We start from the raw sequence: 8,205 nt of genomic DNA, 5'->3' as shown, positions 1-8,205 counted from the left end.
CAGGAGGGGGGCTGGAGTCTCCCTTAGAGAGAGGGGGAGAAGTTCAGCATCCGTGAGGAACTCGGAGTAGAGCCGCTGCTCCTTTGTGTTGAAAGGAGCCAGTTGAGGTGGTTCAGGATCATCTGGTAAGGATGAACCCTGGGCGCCTCCCTAGGGAGGTGTTCCAGGCACGTCCAGCTGGGAGGAGGCCTCGGGGAAGACCCAGGACCAGGTGGAGAGATTAGATCTCCACACTGGCCTGGGAACGCCTCAGGATCCCACAGTTAGAGCTGGTTAATGTGGCCCGGGAAAGGGAAGTTTGGGGTCCCCTGCTAAAGCTGCTGCCCCCGAGACCCGACCCCGGATAAGAGGCTGAAGATGAGATGAGATGAGACTTTGCATTTTGGGGGGAATGCTGTTGCAGGTAGGAAACTGTCAGGGCGGTTTTATGACATGGTTATTATCGTCCTGCGTGTTATTTATTTTTTGTCCTATCATAGAAGTCTCCCCAATCGTAGCCCGAGGTGGGCGTGAACCTGGTGCCACGAAAACGGCTTCACATATCATCGTAACCTTTGACCTTTTAAGACTCTTTTCGCCTTTATTATCGTAGGCGAGTTGAAAAGCGAGAAAATTCAGCGGTGCTGCGGTGATTTTCTTGTCATTTACTGCTTTTTGACATCTCTCTGCAATATTTGATTTCGTGTTACATGGTGAATGAGTTGACATTGTGAATCAATCTTTGTGGTGGTTTTGCATCTATTTTTAGTCATTTTGCATCATTTTGTGGTGGTTTTGCATCTATTTTTAGACATTTTGCATCTTTTTGTGGTGGTTTTGCATCTATTTTTAGTCATTTTGCATCTTTTTGTGGTGGTTTTGCATCTATTTTTAGTCATTTTGCATCATTTTGTGGTGGTTTTGCATCTATTTTTAGACATTTTGCATCTTTTTGTGGTGGTTTTGCATCTATTTTTAGTCATTTTGCATCTTATTGCATGTTATTTATTTTTTGTCCTATCATAGAAGGCTCCCCAATCGCAGCCCGAGGTGGGCGTGAACCTGGTGCCACGGAGACGGCTTCACAGATCATCGTAACCTTTGACCTTTTAAGCCTCTTTTCGCCTTTATTATCGTGGGAGTTGGGATATCGTAGTTCACCCTTTTTCTTGAATGACACACTTTAATAAAGATGGGCTCTCGTGCGTCAGTGCCGAACGCTGAGGGCTGAGACAAAACGGGGGTATTTGAGTCTCTGTCCTGGATGAATCCGCCTTTAAATCTCTAAAACAGAGACCATGTAAACTTCCAGAACGAATCTTTCCAAAGAAAAATCAATTCTCCAGCTTGTTTAACACGCAGCTTCCATCAAAGAGGATCTTTCTACAGACTGGGTTTTCTAAATGGTGTCTGTTTGTGTTTGACGCTCGGAGCTGTGAGGCGAACATCACTCAATGCAGAACAGCGGCTGGATCTCTGCTGAGCATTTCAAACAGATACACACGTTTGTGACTGTGTGGAAATGAGGGTGTGTTTGTCATTTTTAAAACAAGTTTATTTTCCCAGGGAACAGCTGTGCGTCTTACAGATTGTCGCACTAACAGATAAATCACCGCAAAGCATCCGGGGATATGAAACTCATCTTCTTCTTCAAATTACCGGCTTCCAAATGTCTCATACATTTGTGTGTGTGTGTGTGTGTGTGTGTGTGTGTGTGCACAGACATGTTCCCCACTCTGTCTACGTAGGAACGAGACACCCAAATTCCCTTTTATTTGTTTTGTATGTCATTGTAATTGTTTTTCGCATCTGTTTTTAGTCATTTTGCATCTTTTTGTGGTGGTTTTGCATCTATTTTTAGTCATTTTTCATCTTTTGGTGGTTATTTTGCATCTGTTTATAGTAATTTTGCATGTTTTTGTGGTGGTTTTGCATCTATTTTCAGTCATTTGCATCTTTTGGTGGTGGTTTTGATTCTAATTTTTGGTCATTTTGCATCTTTTGTGGTGGTTTTGCATCTATTTTTAGTCATTTTGCATCTTTTTGTGGTGCTTTTGCATCAATTTCTAGTAATTTTGCATCTTTATGTGGTGGTTTTGCATCTATTTTTAGTCATTTTGCATCTTTTTGTGGTGGTTTTGATTCTATTTTTAGTCATTTTGCATCTTTTGTGGAAGTTTTGCATCTTTTTTTAGACATTTTGCATCTTTTTGTGGTTGTTTTGCATCTATTTTTAGTCATTTTGCATCTTTTTGTGGTGGTTTTGCATCTATTTATAGTCATTTTACATCTTTTTTTGTGATGGTTGAATCTTATTGTGGTGGTTTTGCGTCTACGTTTTGCATTTTACGTTTCTATGTGGTCGTTTTGTGTCTATTTTCAGTCATTTAGCATCTCTTCATGGTCATTTTTGGTGGTTTTGTGCTCATTTAGCAAATCTTTGTGATCATTTTGTTGTTTTGCTTTCAGCAGCATTTTATGATTCAGGGCCCCTGACCTTACGGGCCCCTGGGCCTGTGTCTGGTAGGCCCGTTAAGTAATCCATCCATGTCTCTATGTGGTCTCATGAGCTACAGTTTGTAACTCTCATATCACCTGTGCCCCCTACAGGGTCCAGTTTTGATTGACAGGTGGGCTCCCCTCTCCCTTATTTTGAAACCCAATGCTTTTTCCAAACCCCACCACTGTAGTCGAGTGTGTATGTTTGTGTGTGTGTGTGTGTGCGCGTGTGTGTGTGTGTGAGAACGTTAAAGTTTGGAGCGCTAAACAAACACTCCCCTGTCTCCACCTTTCCTTTCCACGTCTCCATCTCCTTCCCTCGTCCCCGCGGGTGGATGCGGTTACCTCTCAGGGATTGGCCGTAGTCCGCAGTGTGTGTGTGTGTAAAGAGAGAGAGACATGCAGTGATGGATTTATAGGCCTCTCACATATGCTGGAGCAATCAAGGAAATCACCCTCCCCGGCTCATATCCTCTCCTCTAATAAAAAAAAACAGAAGCAAAGGAGAGGGAGGGAGCGCTGGACGATAAGATGGAGGGGAAAGAAACGGTGGGAATGAGCCAAAAGAGGGGAGAGGTGTTGAGAAAGAGTCTTTTGGTCTGGTGAGACAGTGACGTTCGGACGAGGTGTGAGAAATGTGGAAATGAGAGAAGGAGGGATGATGTGGAGGGGCCGGACGAGGTGTGATTTAATGTGGCTCGTCTTTACAAGGTTGTAAGTCTCGGGGTTTTTTGTGTGTTTTTCTTCTGGATGAACGTGATCTTTAGTTTATAGCTCACCCCCCTCTCTTCCTCCTGGTCCACTCCCCCTCTTCCTTTCTTCTTCTTCTTCCATCTTCATCCATCGGCAGTGGTAATTTTATACGGTGACATATCTCTAAGAAAGGAAACCGGTGGATTGCTTACTCCAGGTAGGGAATGAGTCCTTACCCCAAGTGAAGGAGTTCAAGTACCTCGGGCTCATGTTCACGAGTGAGGGGACGATGGAGCGTGAGTTTGGCCGGAGAATCGGAGCAGCAGGGGGCGGTGCTGCAGTCGCTCTACCGCACCGTTGTGACGCAAAGAGAGCTGAGGAAGGCAAAGCTCTGGATCTACCGCTCAGTCTTGGTTCCTACCCTCACCTGTGGTCATGAAAGCTGGGTCAGGACCCAAAGAACCAGGTCGCGGGTACAAACGGCCGAAATGGGCTTCCTCAGGAGGGGGTCTGGAGTCTCCCTTAGAGAGAGGGGGAGAAGTTCAGCATCCGTGAGGAACTCGGAGTAGAGCCGCTGCTCCTTTGCGTTGAAAGGAGCCAGTTGAGGTGGTTCAGGATCATCTGGTAAGGATGAACCCTGGGCGCCTCCCTAGGGAGGTGTTCCAGGCACGTCCAGCTGGGAGGAGGCCTCGGGGAAGACCCAGGACCAGGTGGAGAGATTAGATCTGCGTTGGCGGTTAAAGTTTATGAATAATTAGGGGCGTGGCCTCTTGAGTGACAGCTAGCCTCTGGCCTTCACTTCTCCTCGGAGGTAAACGTCAGCCAGATGGACGTATCTCCCTCCCCGCAACATCACATACATGCCCTTTTTTGGAAAGAGGTAATGAGGCGGAGTCAACAAGAGTCTGACAAGATGGAGACTCCCGTAGGCGAGAACGACTGGATCAAGTTGAGAGAACGGAGACGGACACATCCATTTTTTATACACTCCATGGTTCATATCTCTTTTCCCCACTTCTCCTCCTTCCTTGTCTCTGGACCCTGTTTAATGGTCCGTCTCCAGCTCCACTTTAACGGCACATAACGGCCGTTAAGGAAAGCGAAAGAGGGCAAAGAGGTTGTATTTATTCTCTCCGTTAATCAAAGGCGTGTTTAGGGGTAGGGGCGTAAAATGAATCAAACCCAATCAGAGCGCCATCTCCCATTCCCTCTGGAAAGACTCTCTTTCTGCTGCCTCGAGGTAGCAACGCTTCCAACACTGCGTCTGCACACACCTCATCGAGACCAACGCGTCCTCGGGGGCACATGGGCCCAAGTAGGTTTGCCACCGACACAACGTAGGTGCAGGGCGTGAAAACGACAACTTTCTGAAACTGGCGCCGCTCCTCTCTTCTTTCAGCCCCAACGCCTTAGGGCGCACTCACACTGTCCTTCCGCACCGGGCCAAAACAGGTTTTTCGGCTAAAGCCTAGTGCGTTTGACCAGTGTGAGTGCACCCGCTCCGCGCATAACTGCGGCCAGCTGGCCATCCACGGCCCGTCTGAGAGAGGTGGGCTTTTGTAAAGCACGTTTGCACATGTACGAGCACGAGCGTGCGCACTTGTACGAGCACGAGGCCTACTGCCGTTCTGAGGTCATTTCCTGTGCGCCTGTTGGGACGTAGAAAAAAGAAGGAGGGGCCATGCGCGGACATTTAAAACAATGGCGGTGAAAGGTTCACGTTGGTGTGATGCGGAGGTGGAGTGTTTACTGCAGATTTGGTCGATGAAAAGATTCAAAAACAGTCGACAAGACGCACAAAAACTCTGAGGTCTACGGAAAGATCTGGAAACAAAGCCACGCATCGCCATGACGTCATCAATGCGTGTGACGTGTTACGGCGTGATGACGTATGGACAGCAAGAAGCATTCTCCGAGGCCCAGGTAGTGTGAGTACAAACGGGCCTGGAGGGGGGGACAAGGACCCTAAAGCACGGGGGACGGGACGGAGGCACAGTGTGAGTGCGCCCTTCTTCTCTCCTTTCCCCCTGTTTAATAAGGAGGGACTGGTGGAGGAGTCTGCCTCTGCGCCCCCTTCACTCCGCTGAGCCACAGCCTCATTAAGGAAGGAAACATGCTGACACACACACACACACACACACACACACACCTCGGCTTCATACTGCGGGACTTCGCCGGTTACCCATCGCCCTCTTTATTCCTTCTCTTCACGGCTGTCTCTATGATTCTGACCTTTTCCCCCTGAAGTCTGTTGCTTTTCTTACTCCTGACCTTTTCATTCCTCTGTTTGCGTGTGATTGGCTTTGTTTTGTGCCACTTTCTTGTAGTTGTTGTTTTTTCTTATTTGTGCTGACAAACCTTCTGAGTTCTTACCTGTTAAACAGCTTTTGCTTCTGCTGCTTTGCTGATATTGTATATTTTCGTGTCATTCCTTTAGTTTCATTGCAGTTAAACTGACGTGGTGACACGACAGCGCGGGAGACGCCCTTTCACCCTCAAATGACGTGAAATTCATCCTATTGTGCAGTTTATAACAACAGAGATGTGTTTTCAAGTCACGACTTATTGACACCTAGGCTAACTATCGTCTCGCCGCGGTGAGGTTTGTCCTGTCTTTGGGTTTTTTGTCTTGTGCATTTCCTGTTTTATTTTGAAAGGTCACTCTCCTCTCGTTCCAGGTCACTTGCCCTTCCTCTTGTGTCACCGGTTTGACGTCATTCCCTGATCCTTGATTGTTGTTGGGGGCGACTGTGGATCAGTGGAGCGTCCTCCATTTGAGAGATTGGTGGTTCGATCCCCATCTCCCCTGGTCCACATGTCCAAGTGTCCTTGGGCAAGACACTGAACCCCTAATTGCTCCTCGTGCTGCGCATGGGTTTGTGAATGTGGTGTGAATGGTCAGATTAGATGGTCTGTAGATGTCCACTACAAGTCCATTTACCATTCACCAGATTCACAGTATACATGCCTATTTTGGTCATTTTGAGTCATTGTGTAATCGTTTTCATCTATTCTTAGTCATTTTGCATCCCTCTGTGGTGGTTTTATGTCCATTCTTAGTCATTTGGGGTCTATTTCTAATAATTTTGAGTCACTTTGTAGTTGTTTTGCATTTATTTTTAGTCGTTTTGCATCCCTGTGTGGTGGTTTTATGTCTTTTTTTCACATTTTTAGTCACTTCATAGGTGTTTCGCATTTATTTTTAGTCGTTTTGCATCCCTTTGTGGTGGTTTTATGTCCATTCTTAATCATCTTGTGTCTATTTCTAGTCTTTTTGAGTCACTTTGTAGTTGTTTTGCATTTATTTTTAGTTATTTTGCATCTCTCTGTGGATGTTTTATGTCCATTCTATGCATTTTGTGTCTATTTCTAGTCATTTTTAGTCACTTCATAGTTGTTTTGCATTTATTTTTAGTTATTTTGCATCCCTTTGTGGTGGTTTTATGTCCATTCTTAATCATCTTGTGTCTATTTCTAGTCTTTTTGGGTCTATTTCTAGTCATTTTGAGTCACTTTGTAGTTGTTTTGCATTTATTTTTAGTCGTTTTGCATCCCTCTGTGGTGGTTTTATGTCCATTCTTAGTCATCTTGTGTCTATTTCTAGTCTTTTTGGGGTCTATTTCTAGTCATTTTGAGTCACTTTGTAGTTGTTTTGCATTTATTTTTAGTTATTTTGCATCCCTGTGTGGTGGTTTTATATCCATTCTTAGTCATTTTGTGTCTATTTCTAATCATTTTGAGTCACTATGTAGTTGTTTTATCACTCTGTAGTCGTTTATTATCTGTTCTTAGTTATTTTTTTCAATTTTTAGTCATTTTGGATCGTTTCTGGTTGATCATTCTCCTAAAACTCCGACCTGCAGCCTTTTGTTGCATACCCCTCTCTCCCTCTCTCTCCCTCTCTCTCTCTCCCAGAAAGCAACGAAAAATGTCCTCGGTTTCAAAAAATCAAGATGGCAGCCGCCGAAATCCCAAACTCCTGGCTTCAAAACAACAGTCAACGAACCAATTGGTGACATCACAGTCCGTTATATAAAGAGGCAACAGCCTCTCACACACACACACACACACACACACACACACACACACACCTACTGACTCCCAGAAAGCAACTAAAATGTCCTCGGTTTCAAAAAATCAAGATGGCAGCCGCCGAAACTCCTGGCTTCAAAACAACAGTCAACGAACCAATGGTTGACATCACAGAGTCCGTTATATGAAGAGGCAACACACACACACACACACACACACACACACACACACACACAGTTAATGAACTTCCTGATGTCAGTTGTCTGTGTGTGTATTTGTGTGTGTGTGTGTGTGTGAGCCTTTCTCTACTGCGCGGCGCTCTTTTATGGGCCCGATTTATCGTCCTCGGCCTCCAAAGTGAATATTAATAGATTTATAGCTCAGGAAACTTCGCAATCCATCTAAACTATGAAGGAGAGAGAGATCTTATCTGTCAGGGAAGCACAGTGAGTGAGTGTGTGAGGGGGCAAAGAGGAGGAGAGGGGATGGTCGGAAGATGAAGACGAAGAAGACGACGTGAGGACAGCTGGATGTAGTTTACTGATCTGACATTTACTCAGCCGTCAGAGCGAAACATTTATTTGTAGTTTAAAGCAAACAACAGGTAGAAGAGGCTGTTTAATGGATGCATCTTTGTCCCGCCGGTTTCCACGCCGCTTTGCTGCGAGCCTGTCCGTCGGCCGATGGCGCTCAGCGAGTTTCCACTCAGCTAACTGTCCAAAGCGTCAGCAGCTGTTCACTCTGCAGCGCCTCTGACTGTCTGCTCTAATTGGGGAGTTTGTTTTGGTCCCAAAGCCAACGGGGGTCTTTGACTGACTCCCAGAGAGTCGCTGCCCATTTTCTGATGGTGTGTGTGTGTGTGTGTGTGTGTGTGTGTGTATGTATGTGCGTGTGTGTGTGTGTGTGTGTGTGTGTGGTGTGTGTGTGAGAGCAAACCCTCCAACTGCCTGCATGCATCTGCCCTCTTTTACAAGTGTGTGTGTGTGTGTGTGTGTGTGTGTG

Source organism: Echiichthys vipera, assembly GCF_963691815.1.
Source record: "Echiichthys vipera genome assembly, chromosome: 5".
NCBI lineage: Eukaryota > Metazoa > Chordata > Actinopteri > Perciformes > Trachinidae > Echiichthys > Echiichthys vipera.
The sequence above is the reverse complement of the archived record's forward strand: the minus strand, read 5'-3'. Positions refer to the sequence as shown.